The sequence below is a fragment of the Hemitrygon akajei genome, chromosome 21 (assembly GCF_048418815.1).
Source record: "Hemitrygon akajei chromosome 21, sHemAka1.3, whole genome shotgun sequence".
In the NCBI taxonomy this organism is placed as follows: Eukaryota; Metazoa; Chordata; class Chondrichthyes; order Myliobatiformes; family Dasyatidae; genus Hemitrygon; species Hemitrygon akajei.
In genome coordinates this window covers 21,988,321-22,000,916 of record NC_133144.1, presented here as the reverse complement: position 1 = coordinate 22,000,916, position 12,596 = coordinate 21,988,321, and positions in this window count along the sequence as shown.

The following is a 12,596-nucleotide window of genomic DNA, read 5'->3' as shown; positions in this document are numbered from 1 at the left end:
TGTACGGACCCACAAGAAACTGCATCGTGTTGTGGGCACAGCTCAGCACATCATGGAATCCAGCCTCCCCTCCATGGACTCTCCCTATACTTCTCACTACCTCAGCAAAGCAGCCAGAATAACTAAAGATCCCATCCGCATTCTCTCCTCTTCCTTCTGCCATTGAGCAGAAGACACAAAAGCCTGAAAGCACGTAGCACCGGGCTCAAGAATAGCTTCTACCCTGCTGTTATAAGAATGATTCTCTAGGATAATAAGGTGGACTCTAGACCTCATGACCTACCTCATTATGATCTTGCACTTTATAACTCACCTGCACTACACTTACTCGGTATTTCATTCTATATTGTCACTGTTTTACCATGTTGACTTCAATGCACTGAGTAATGATGGATCTGTATGATCAGCGCGTGTAATAACAAGAAACCACTTCACAGCAAGAGGCTGTAGACACTGGAACCTGGAGCAACACATTATCTGCTGGATGATAAGCAGCATCCTTAGGGAAGAAAGGAATTGTCATTTGTCCTGGATCAGGACTGAGAAGAGTGGAGAAGCGAGAGAGAGCCAATGTCACGCGGAGAGGGGGAGTGGTGCAGCGGAGGCCAGAGGTGACTGAAGGACAAAGGAGGGGGGAGATTGAGCTAGGTAGGGGATATCGCGGGGTGGAGTTGTGGGACAGAGGCAAGTGAATGATAGATGAAGATAGATGAAAAACAAGAGGCGAGGGAAGAAGGGAAGAATGAAGGTGAAGACATCTGCTGGAGGCTGATAAGCAGGATCAAGGCTAACACTGCTGGAAGTTGATAGGTAAGGAATGTGATCATGGGAACAAGTAGGGGGGAGGAGAAAGACTTTCCTGATTGGAAGAGTCAGGCACATTTCTGACATGTGACTCGGTGGAGGGGGACACTCTGCCTTGTGAGGGATATAATTTATCTAGACTTGGCTTTATTTACTAGCACAGCCCATTTGATAATTATCTCTGAATTGCTCCATTTATTACAGCAAGCCATTGCCACTTCAGCTGAAGGGAAAGACTGATTACTAATTAGTCACCATAATGAGCTAGTTATTTAGGTGGATTGTTCATTTTCTATCGGTTGAGTGTCCTACCACAGAATTAGTGGTGTAACATTCTCACAGAGATATCTTTCTATGTAGTGCTGTAGTGTTGGAATTAGTCAGGCCTCTGACAAGTTTGCTTTTTGCTCTAGATTTCGGCATTGGTGATCTCTCATGTCTTCAGAGATGCGGTGATGGAGTCAGGGGTCCAGCAGCTGCTCTGGTTTTATCGTGTGTCAGTCCCAGGGGCAGAGAGACAGTTGCAGACTCAAAGGCCATCTGTATCATTCTATCCCAGCAGTTGCACAATAATCCACTGCACAACGTCCAGCAACCTTGAAATTAATGAAAGCTCCACAATCCCACTTACATCATTGGACTGAGTCTGGAATTACAGAAGTCAACCGACACCCCCCAGGGACTGTGGGCACATGGTGAGGTCAACACTGGAAACTTAACCCCAACCCCAGCATTTCATGCATGTCAGAGAGGGATTTCATGAATAGCCTCTCACAAATTTACATCTCTTGCAAATGAGCAAATTTGCTCTCACAGATAACGGGAAAAATGTGTTCAAGGGTTCAAATTCAATAAGGAGGGGAGGCAGATGCAGACTGGATGTGCTGTCTAAAATATTATAGAAAAGTTCAAGGCTAACAGGGCCAAAGTGAAATATCCATACAAATAACACTGTACAGTACAGCAGGAAGATTTGGAGGGATACGTCACAGAACAGGAGACAGCTGTGGCACTTCGTGAAATAATTTAAGATTAACCAGTGTAGCCAACAATAGAACTCAAGGTTCAACACATCAACCATCTCTGATTTTTGTTGCATTTGAAGCTTAATTTAGAAATGCAGATGTATTGAGGAAGGGGAAATTTGATTGAGATGCTGAATCTGAAGAAATATCTGGTTAACAGGAAAACACCTGGGGAACTGTTAACTTTAAATACTAGAGCTTTCATCAAATAACTTGAAGCATGCAAATTGACAAGCCTGGGGAGTGCGGCGGGGGGGGGAGGGGGGTCTACAGAAGGGAAACGTGGCAGACGGTACCGAGTGTTTAGGAGGTAATGAAGGAGGTTCTGAGACCTGAGTTCAGTCCTGACCTCAGGTCCTGTCTATGCGGAGTTTGCATGTGTCTGTGTGGGATACTCCAGTTTCCACCCACGCTACAAAGACATGTGGGTTGGTAGGTTATTTGGTCACCTTAAATTGTGCTTGGTGTGAAGGTGAGTGGTAGAATCCGGGGGAAATTGATGGCAATATGAAGGAGATTAAAATAGCATTAGTGTAAATGGGTATTTAATGGTCAGTGTGGGCTTGGTAGACAGAAGGGCCTATTCTCATGTTGTATCTGGAGCTTCAACAGTAGAAAAACCAAGGAAGGTCAGGGAATGGGTTATCAGAGGAGGGAGTGCCACGGGGGGGGGGGGGGTGTTATAGACCCCACTTCTTATCACAGACATGATCATCTTGGGCAACAGTCCACATCAGGCAAAGCCACAGGAGGCACTGCCTGTAAGCTTTAAACACCCTAAAATATTCCAAGTCAGAATCAAGTTATCAAGTTCATTGTCATATGCAAAGTATATGATGCACAGGTGCAGTCATCAAACTTACTCCCCACAACATCACAGGAGCATTGCACCAGATAAGCAGCATTCGCAAGAAAAGCATACATAAATTGGACTGCAACACACATGTAAAATGCTGCAGGCCAGACAGCATCTGTGGGAAAGAATACAGTCGATGCTTTGGGCTGAGACCCTTTGGCAGCACTGGAGAAAAAAGCTGAGGAGTAGGAGTTAGAAAGTGGGGGGGGGGTGGTGGTGGGAGAAACACAAGGGGAGGGGTGAAACCAGGAGTGGGGGAATGGGGTGGAGTAAAGAGCTGGGAAGTCGATTTGTGAAAGTGATGCAGGGCTGGAGAAGGGGGAATCTGATAGGAGAGGACAGAAGGCCGTGGAAGAAAGAAAAGCACCAGAGAGAGGTAAAGAGTACGTAAGGAGATATGGTGAGAGAGGGAAATGGGAATGGAGAATGGTGAAGGGGGGGTGGGGGGGGCTTTACCGGAAGTTTGATAACTCGATGTTCATTCCATCAGGTTGGAGGCTACCCAGACGGAATATAAGGAGTCGCTTCTCCAACCTGAGTGTGGCCTCATCACGCCAGTAGAGAAGGCCATGGACAGACATGTCAGAAAGGGAATGGGGAAGTGGAATTAAAATGGGTGACCACTGGGAGATCCCGCTTTTCCTGGCGGACGAAGTGTAGATGCTCGGCAAAGTGGTCTCCCAATCTATATCGGGACTCACCGATACACAGGAGGCCACACTGAGAACACCAGATACAGTATATGACCCTACCAGACTCACAGGTCAAGTGTCGCCTCACCTGGAAGGACTGTTTGGGGCCCTGAACGGTAGTGAGGGAGGAGGTGGAGGGGCAGGTATAGCACTTGTTCCACTTGTAAGAATAAGTGCCAGGAGGCAGATCAGTGGGCAGGGATGAACGAACAAGGGAGTCACGTAGGGAGCGATCCCAGTGGAAAGCAGAAAGTGGTGAGGGCGGGAGGAAAAAATGTGCTTGGTGGTGGGATCCCGTTGGAGATGGCGGAAGCTCCAGAGAGTTACGTGCTGGACGCAGAGGCTGGTGTGGTAGTAGGTGAGGACAAGAGGAACCCTATCGCTGGTGGGGTGGCAGGAAGATGGCATGAGGGCAAATGTGTGTGAAATGGGAGAGATGCAGCTGAGGGAAGCATTGATGGTGGAGGAAGGGAAGCCCCTTTCTTTGAAGAAAGAGGACATTTCTTCCATTCTGGACTGAAAATCCTTATCCTGAGAGCAGATGCGGCAGAGACGGAGGAATTGAGAGAAAGGAATGGCATTTTTACAAGTAGCGGCAGGAAGAGGTATAGTCTAGGTAGCTGTGAGAGTTGATGGATTTATAAAAGACATCAGTAGATAAACTGTGTCCAGAGATTGAGAAAGGGGAGGGAGGGATCAGAAATGGACCTGGTAAATTTGAGGGCAGGGTGGAAGTTGGAAGCAAAGTTGATGAAGTCGATTAGCCCTACATGACTACAGGAAACAGCAGCAATGCAGTCGTTGATAGTGAAGGAAAAGTTGGGAAGTGAAACCAGTGTAGGCAATACTTCACCTGTGAGTCTGTTGGGGTCACCGACTGTATCCTGTGCCCGCGATGAGGCCTCCTGTATATCAGTGAGATGCAACATAGGCTGGGAGACCACTTCGCCGAGCACCTATGCTCCATCCACCAGAAAAAGCAGAATTGCCCAGTGGCCATCCATTTTAATTCCAATTCCATTTCGATATGTCTATCCATGGCCTCCTCTACTGTCACGATGAAGTCACACTCAGGATGAAGGAACAACACCTTATATTCCATCTGGGTAGCCTCCAACCTGAAGGCATGAGCATTGATTTTTCAGGCTTCCAGTAATGCCCCCCTTCAGCATTCCACACCCCTTTTCCCCTCTCTCACCTTATCTCCTTGTCTGCCCATCGCCTCCCTCTGGTTCTCCTCCTCCCTTTTTTATCTTCCATGGCCTTCTGTCCTCTCCTATCAGATTTTCCCTTCTCCAGATCTGTATCCCTTTCACCAATCAACTACCCAGCTCTTTACTTCACCCCATTACCCCCTCCTGGTTTCAACTATCACCTTGTGTTTCTTCCTTCCTCCCACTACCCCCAACCTTTTAACTCTGACTCCTCAGCTTTTTTTCTCCAATCCTGATGAAGTGTCTCAGCCCAGAATGTCGACTCTACTCTTTTCCATAGATGTTTCTGGCCTGCTGAGTTTCTCCAGCATTTTGGGTGTGTTACTTGGATTTCCAGCATCTGCAGATTTTCTATTATTTGTGATTGGCATAAATTAGACCGATTTTTACGAGAAGGGACACAATTAGTTGTGCTGCTTGCTTCAAGAACCAAATTGTTGAAGGAAAGCAGATGTTCTTGAACCTGATGTTGTGGGACTTTAGCACCCTTTGCCCGATGGGAGCTGTGAGAAGATGACTTGGCCCAGATGGTGGAGAACTTTGATGATAGATACTGCCTTCCTGAAGCAGCACCACCTATAGATGCTACAGTGGTGGGGAGCGTTGTGCCATTGATGTATTGGACAGAGTCCAATACACTCTGCAGCTTCCTACACTCATGTGCATTTGGATTACTGTCCCAGACCATGGTGCAACAGTCAGGATACTTTCAACAATACATCTGTAAAGGGTTGTTAAAGTGTTGAGTGACAAGCCAAACCTTCTTAAGCTTCTACGAGAGTAAAGACGCTGGTGTGGATTGCTTGCGATTGCATTTATGTACGGGGCCCAGGACAGGTTGTCCAATATGCTAATTCTCAGGAACTTCCAACTGATGCCTCTCTCTGCCGCCGTTCCCCCGATGTAGAGTGGCACTTGTTAGCCCACCTTCTCCTTCCTGCAGTCAACGATCAGCTTGTTAGTTCACATCCTACCCCATATCCGGCCAATCTATCATGGCAGTCTCAGCTCCCACGACTTCAGTGCAGCCCAACATACAGAAGGGGCTGCTCTCACACAACGGCTCCACCAGCTGGTGCAGTCTCACCCCCCAGACTCATTATTCACTTTACGCAACATTAAGTGAAATGGTGGGGTTTTCAGAGAGCTAAAATTTTAAAAGGAATGCTCTTCACATTCATGAAGTAAGGATTCAAACTATTGGAAATTAGCCAGAATATACAATGAGTACACAATATTCCCCCTGCCCCAGAGCCAATGTCTCCCATCCAGGTTCAGGTTCAAAGGGAGGTTTCCCAGCCTGAAGGTCAGGCTCTGTGGAAAATTGTGCTGTCCACTTGAATTGCATAAGGAGTTTGCCAGAGCAGTTTCAAGCAGGGGATGCCGGGTGAAAGATTCCACTGCCAGCCTCAATCAGATTCATGGAGCCTTAGAGTCATAAAGTCATGATCATACTGAATGGCGGTGCAGGCTCAAAGGGCCGAATGGCCTACTCCTGCACCTAGTTTCTATGTTTCTATGTATGATAGGAGAGGAGAGAGGACCATAGATGAAAGGGAAGAAGGAGGGGACACAGGGGGAGGTGATAAGCAGATGAGATGAGGTATTAGGCCTGAGTGGGAACTGAAGAAAAGGGGAGGGGGAGAGAAAAGTTTTTTTTATCAGAAGGAGAAATCAAAATTCATGCCATCAGGTTGGAAGCTCCCCAAACGGAATATCAGGTGCCGTTCCTCCACCCTGAAAGTGGCCACATCCTGGCACAAGAGGAGGCCATGGACCAACAAGTCGGAACGAGAATGGGAATGGGAATTAAAATATTTGGCCACTAGGAAGTTCCGCTTTTAGCAGATGGAGTGGACGTGTTTGAGGTATTAATTAGTCCAGGGTTTGGGTCCAGAGGCTGTACTGCAAGGGAGACATTCTGCGAATCAAATGAGAAATGAAACAAGAGAACTAACGCATTGGGTGACTAATTAAATGATTTTCAGGTAGTATCTCTCATACAATATAGGACACTTCAAAACTGTCAGTGCAACAGCATTAACCACCACATGCATACCTTTGAACCAGGAAGTTTAAGGCAGCCCTCAATCGACCAGTGTGTGGTCTCTGCTCGGGCAGGACATGGAGATCTTATCTCCTTACCAGGCAGCATGCATTTATAGTGATTTTAATTGAGATGCAATTGTAGAAAACAAAATAATGTTATGTTGTGACTTTATAAAACAGTGGTGAGGCCTCACTCGGAGTATTGTGAACAGTTTAAGGCCCTTTATCTTAGAAAGGATGTGCTGAAACTGGAGAGGGTTCAAAGGAGGTTTATGAAAATGATTCCAGGATTGAATGGTTTGTCATATGAGGAGCGTTTGAAGACTCTGGGGCTGTATTCACTAGAATTCTGAAGAATGACGGCTGACCTCATTGAAACCTATTGATTGGTGAGAGACCTTGATAGAGTTGCTGTGGAGAGGATGTTTCCTATGGAGGGAGAGCCTAAGACCAGAGGACACAGATTCAAAATAGAGGGGCATCCTTTTAGAATGAAGATGAGGAGGAATTTCTTTAGCTAAAGAGTGGTGAATTTATGTAATTCTTTGCCACAGGCAGCTGTGGTGGCCACGTCTTCATGTATATTTAATGCAGAGTTTGATAGATTCTTGATTGGCCAAGACATGTAGGGATACGGGGAGAAGGCAGGAGACTGGGGCCGTGAGGAAAATTGTATCAGCCATGTTGAAATGACAGAGCAGACTCAATGGGATAAATGGCCTAATTCTGCTCCAAATCTTATGGGCTTAAAATAGACCGCAGGTTTGCGAACGAGAAAATACTCAACTACAGAACTGAATATCAGAGATCTAATTCAAGTTCCATCTATGATACCAAAATGTTGTCAAAGCAATTTTCTGGATGTGGGGGTTCCCAATGAACTTGATATATTTTATCATTCTTGGCTGTCATTGAGAAGGAGGTTATAACCAGTGATGCCCATGCAATGAGGGTTTATGAGGAGGATTAGAATCAGATTTATTATCACTGGCATCTGCAATAAAACTTGTTGTTTTGTGGCAGCAGTACATTGCAAGACATATTGTAAGGTAAATAAATACCGAGTTTGGGTTCATGGACCATTCATTAATCTGATGGCAGAAGGCCAGTGATAGTGAGGGATAAGTGTGGTGTGGGGCCCACAATCTGGAGATGAGACTGTTTCCTACTCCTACTGTTCTTGTTTTGACAGAAGGATGAAGGCAATGATTTGGGATCTGTATCCCAATGTGCTCTAGAGTTCAACGAGCTCTGCCTGTGAAGACTACTCACCAATTCAGAGAGACCCTTAAACCGTAGTGCAGCTTCAGAGCCTGGGAAAATAATGCCCGCTACTGTTATACAGAACGTAGACACAGGAAGCTGCAGATGTGGGCATCTGGAGCAAAACGAAACAAACATACTAAAGATGTTCAGTCGTTCAAGCAGCATCTGTGGAGGCAATTAGACCGAGAGCATTTGGAGGGAAGACAGCCAGAATAAGGAGGTGGGAGGGGGAGCTGAGGCAGAGGCTGTCAGGTGACAGGTGGAACCAGGAGAGGTGGGCATTGATGGAAAGGTGGAACCAGATGAGGGAGGGAGGTTGTAGAGACGGAGAAGAGAGAAAGGAAGCAACTGAAACTGGAAGTTCATTTAGTTACCATGACCAGTTTTGTTATTACCGTAGATGTCGGATTATAAGCCGCTACTTTTTTCCCACATTTTGAACAGCTTTGAACTCTGCGGCCTTTACTACGGTGCGGCTAATGCATGATTTTTTTCATGCCGCCAAAAACATTTTGCCTCGTAACAGTAGACCAATAAAATTGATGAGTAGTTCACAGAGGTCCAATGAAATTGTACGATAAATCAAGCGCACTTTCACAATTAAATTATTGTAAATCAGTCATTTGTACTCACCCTCATCAACATGGAAAACACTCGAAGAAAAGCATTGTGCTGCCTTTATGGCAGTTATTTAGTTTATAATATTTTCGCTTAGTAATTCATTTGTTAGTTAAAGTTAGAAGTGTTTTAACTATATTTGTTTTCTGTACTACATCGCGGGATGCTATGACGTCACACCCGGTTTCGCCGCGTCTTGTGGGATACCGGTTTGCGATAAATGGGAAGGAGGGGGGCGAGCGCATTACGCGAGCGGCTTTGGATCTGAGCGAACACTGCTTTTAAGTTAAAGGCGATCAATAACTTTTCCTGGTAGGCTGCAATATATATATTTTTTACCAGTCGTTAGGAGATATTGGAATGTTGTTCAGTAAAAAAGTATACGCAACGTATATTTAAAAGTAGCCGCGTTACAGGCACGGTTCGAAAAAAAGCATTTGCAATATGTATTTGTTTATGTTACCATATGGATTTAATTAAAAGTTAAAAAATCCTCACGTGTAATATCTTTCTGTGTAAATATCTCATATTACAACGTGGGACACCTGCGGCCGAAAATCCGGTGCGGCCGAAAATCCGGTGCGGCCTGTATAAGTAAAAAATTGATTTTCTTTCTAAAATTAGAGCCAGCGGCTTTTAATCAGGTGCGCTCTGTAGTCCGGAATCTACGGTAGTTACAAAATTGTATTCATGGTCTCTAAATAGAATAATGCATCGATTTTATCAATCCCCTCCTCTTAAATATTTCTATCGTTATCATTTAGCCTATACTTTTCGAGAGTATTATCCTTTTCAAATTTTCCTATAGATGCACCCTAGTTTTGATTACCTTCTTTATGAATCTTATTTAGAAGTCAGAACTGAGTAACAAGCAGGGTCACACATGAGGGAATCTGCAGATGCTGGAAATTCAAACAACACACACAAAATGCTGGGTCATGTTGACGGGAAGTGACTGCATTTCAGCTGACACCACGAGGGGAGGTCAACAACAAAGCACCCATTGACCCACAGTGAAGATCTGGTGATGTCCAATGAGGAATATGGTAAACATGTGATAAACACATGATCCTTCTTCAGTGAGTTAATACACATTAACCTATTCCTGCCTACCCTCTCCCCATCTTGTTCCAACTGCCAATTACTTTTTCTTTCTTTGCCTCCCTCCACCTACCACTGTCTCCCAATTCCATTCCCTTCCCCTCTCCTCCCCTACCTGGCACAACCTGTCTGTCATGTTCCACTCCTCCTCTGTCCACTCTACTTCGGACTCCTGACCCACCTCTTTACCCCTCTGCACTCTCAATTCCAAGGCAGGGCTTCAACCCGAAACGTTGGTAACTCCTCCCACTTCTCCCTCCCCCCACAGATCTTGCTCGACCTTCTGAGTTCCTCCAGCCAATTATTACTCCTCACGCCACTTGCTTTGTCAAAGCCATCTATTTCTTACACACTATTAAAGAGCGCAAGGACCTGACAATAAAATATGTAATTAGCTTAGATCTTCCGGCTTTTAAATATTCATAAGTATTTTTTTGTATCAGCTCCACAGGAAATGTCTCCAAAAGGCCTTTGTTGATTTTGCCAGCTGGCTTCAGGATTAAACAAGAGGTTCTTTGAAAGAATGTAATCAGGTTGCTATTGACGGCGAGTGGGGAGGAGGGGTTTCTCTCCGATACAACCTGTGGCTCAGACCCGCAAGGGAAAGGACAGCTCAGCGGAGGGAGTGAGGACGGCGATTCGCTCTGTCCCCGCGTGGTGCTGCTGTGCGGATTTTCACTTGAAGCTCGGTGAGGAATCGGGATGGAGGGAACTGCTCACCCATTGCACTCACCAATCCACCCATTCTAGCCAGTGGGAGCACAGACGCAGACAGAGAGGCAGTAGATGCTGGAACCTGGAACGACAAACAAGATGCTGGAGGAGCTCAAGGGAGGGCATCAAACAGCCTCTATGGAGGGAAATGGACAGTTGACATTTTGGATCTAGACCCTGCATCTGGTTTGAAAGGTAGTGGGGAGATAGCCAGTATAAAGAGGAGGAGCAAGAGCTGGAAGGTGATAGGTGGACGCAGGTGAGAAGGGTATTTAGGCAGATGGAGGAGGAAAGGATAGAAATAGTGACAGGCTGTGGGGTGATAGGGCTTCAGAAGATGGATCTGATAAGAAAGGAAAGTGGAGAACGGAATCAACTACTTACTGGATGTGACGTGGGCAGCTATGGAAACTAACTTCTCCCTCACCGTCTCTAAGCACTAGTTTCAGTGTAATTCCCACAGCACTGTTGAGTGGGGTTATAATAACCTCACGGTCAACATCAGCAGGACTAAGGAACTGACTCTGAACTTTTGAAAGGGAAGTCAGATGAACAGCTCAGGAGATTTGGCAGCTCTGAAGACTGTAACAAACTCCTGTGTAAGCACAATGAAAGTCAATCCGGCTAATTGCACCGCGATGTGGTATGGGAGTTCAAATTCACAGGAAAACATGAGAGTTGTGGGCCCAGCCAATTCCGTCAGAGGTGCAGATCTCCGCATTATAGGGACGTCTACAAGAGGCAAAGTCTCAGGAAGGTAATATCCATCGTCAGGGACCCCCACCATCCACACCATGCCCTCAACTCGTTGCTGCCATCAGGCAGGAGGTACTGGAACCTGAAGGAGCACACCGGAAGTTCAACAACAGCTTCCCCACTGCCACCAGGCTCTTGAATTGATCTGAAAACCCCAAATTCAAAGTTCAAAGTAAATTTATTATTAAAGAACGTATAAGTCACCATATACAACCCGTTTTCGTGCAGGCATTCACAGTAAATTCAAGAGACAGAATGAAATCAATGAAAGACCGTACCCAACAGTACGGGTGAACAACAAATGTGCAAATGACAACCAACTGTGCAAATGCAAAAAAAATAATAATTAATATACAAGCGATAAATATCAAGAACATGAGATGAAGAGTCCTTGAAAGTGAGTCCATATGTTGTTGCAATAGTTCAGTGATAGGGTGACTGAAGTTGAATAAATTGTCCCCCTTGGATCAAGAGCCTGCTGGTTGAGGGGTAATAACTGTTCCTGAACCTGGTGGTGTGGGTCTTGAGGCTCCTGTACCCTCTTCCTGATGGCAGCAGTGAGAAACAAGCATGACCTGGGTGGTGGGGCCTTGATTACGAATGCTTCTTTCCTGCATCAGAGCGCCATATAGATGTGCTTGAAGGAGGACAAAGCTTTACCCATGACGGACTAGGCTGAATCCATTACTTTTCATAGGATATTGCATTTAAGGAAAATGGAATCTTCATACCAAGCTGTGATGCAACCTGTCAATATACTCTCCAGCGCACATCTATAGAAGTTCATCAAAGTTTTAGATGCGATGCCGAATCTTCACAAACTTCTTGCTACCTTACTTTCTGCCTAATGGACAGGTCATCTGAAATGCTATCACCGAAGAATTTAAAGTTACTGACTTCTCCGCTTCTGATCCCCCAGTGAAGACTGGCTCGTGGACCTCTGGTTTCCTCCTCCTGAAGTCAATAATCAGCTCCTTGGTCTTGCTGACATTGAGTGAGAGATTGTTGTTGTGGCACCACTCAGCCAGATTTTCAATCTCCCTCCTATCTGTTGATTCGTCACCACCTTCGATTAGGCCAATGGCAGTGGTGTCATCAGCAAACTTAAACATGCACCTTAGGCTGCATTTCCCTCAATTTGTAGTAATGTTGTTATGTTTCCCATTGTTTATTTTTTCGTGCAAATTACATATAATGAATGCTAATTTAACATTCTGTTAACTTATTTTTGTCATTTCTGTAGTGTAATGTGCTACTGCGGCAAGAATTTAGTTTTCGTGGCATTTATACACTGGGTATGTTCACCCTTGGCATCAACTTGAACTTGGACAAATTACAATGGGCCTTTTCTTGCTTGCTCTTGATATTTATCCAGCTTGCAGTCTTACCTCTACCCCCACAGCACCCCCACCCTGTGAAGCTTCAGCAGCAAAGTTGCTGCCAGATTCTGACTGAGCGGCTCAAACCCAATCAGCCAGAGGCAGAGATCTGACGGTGAAGC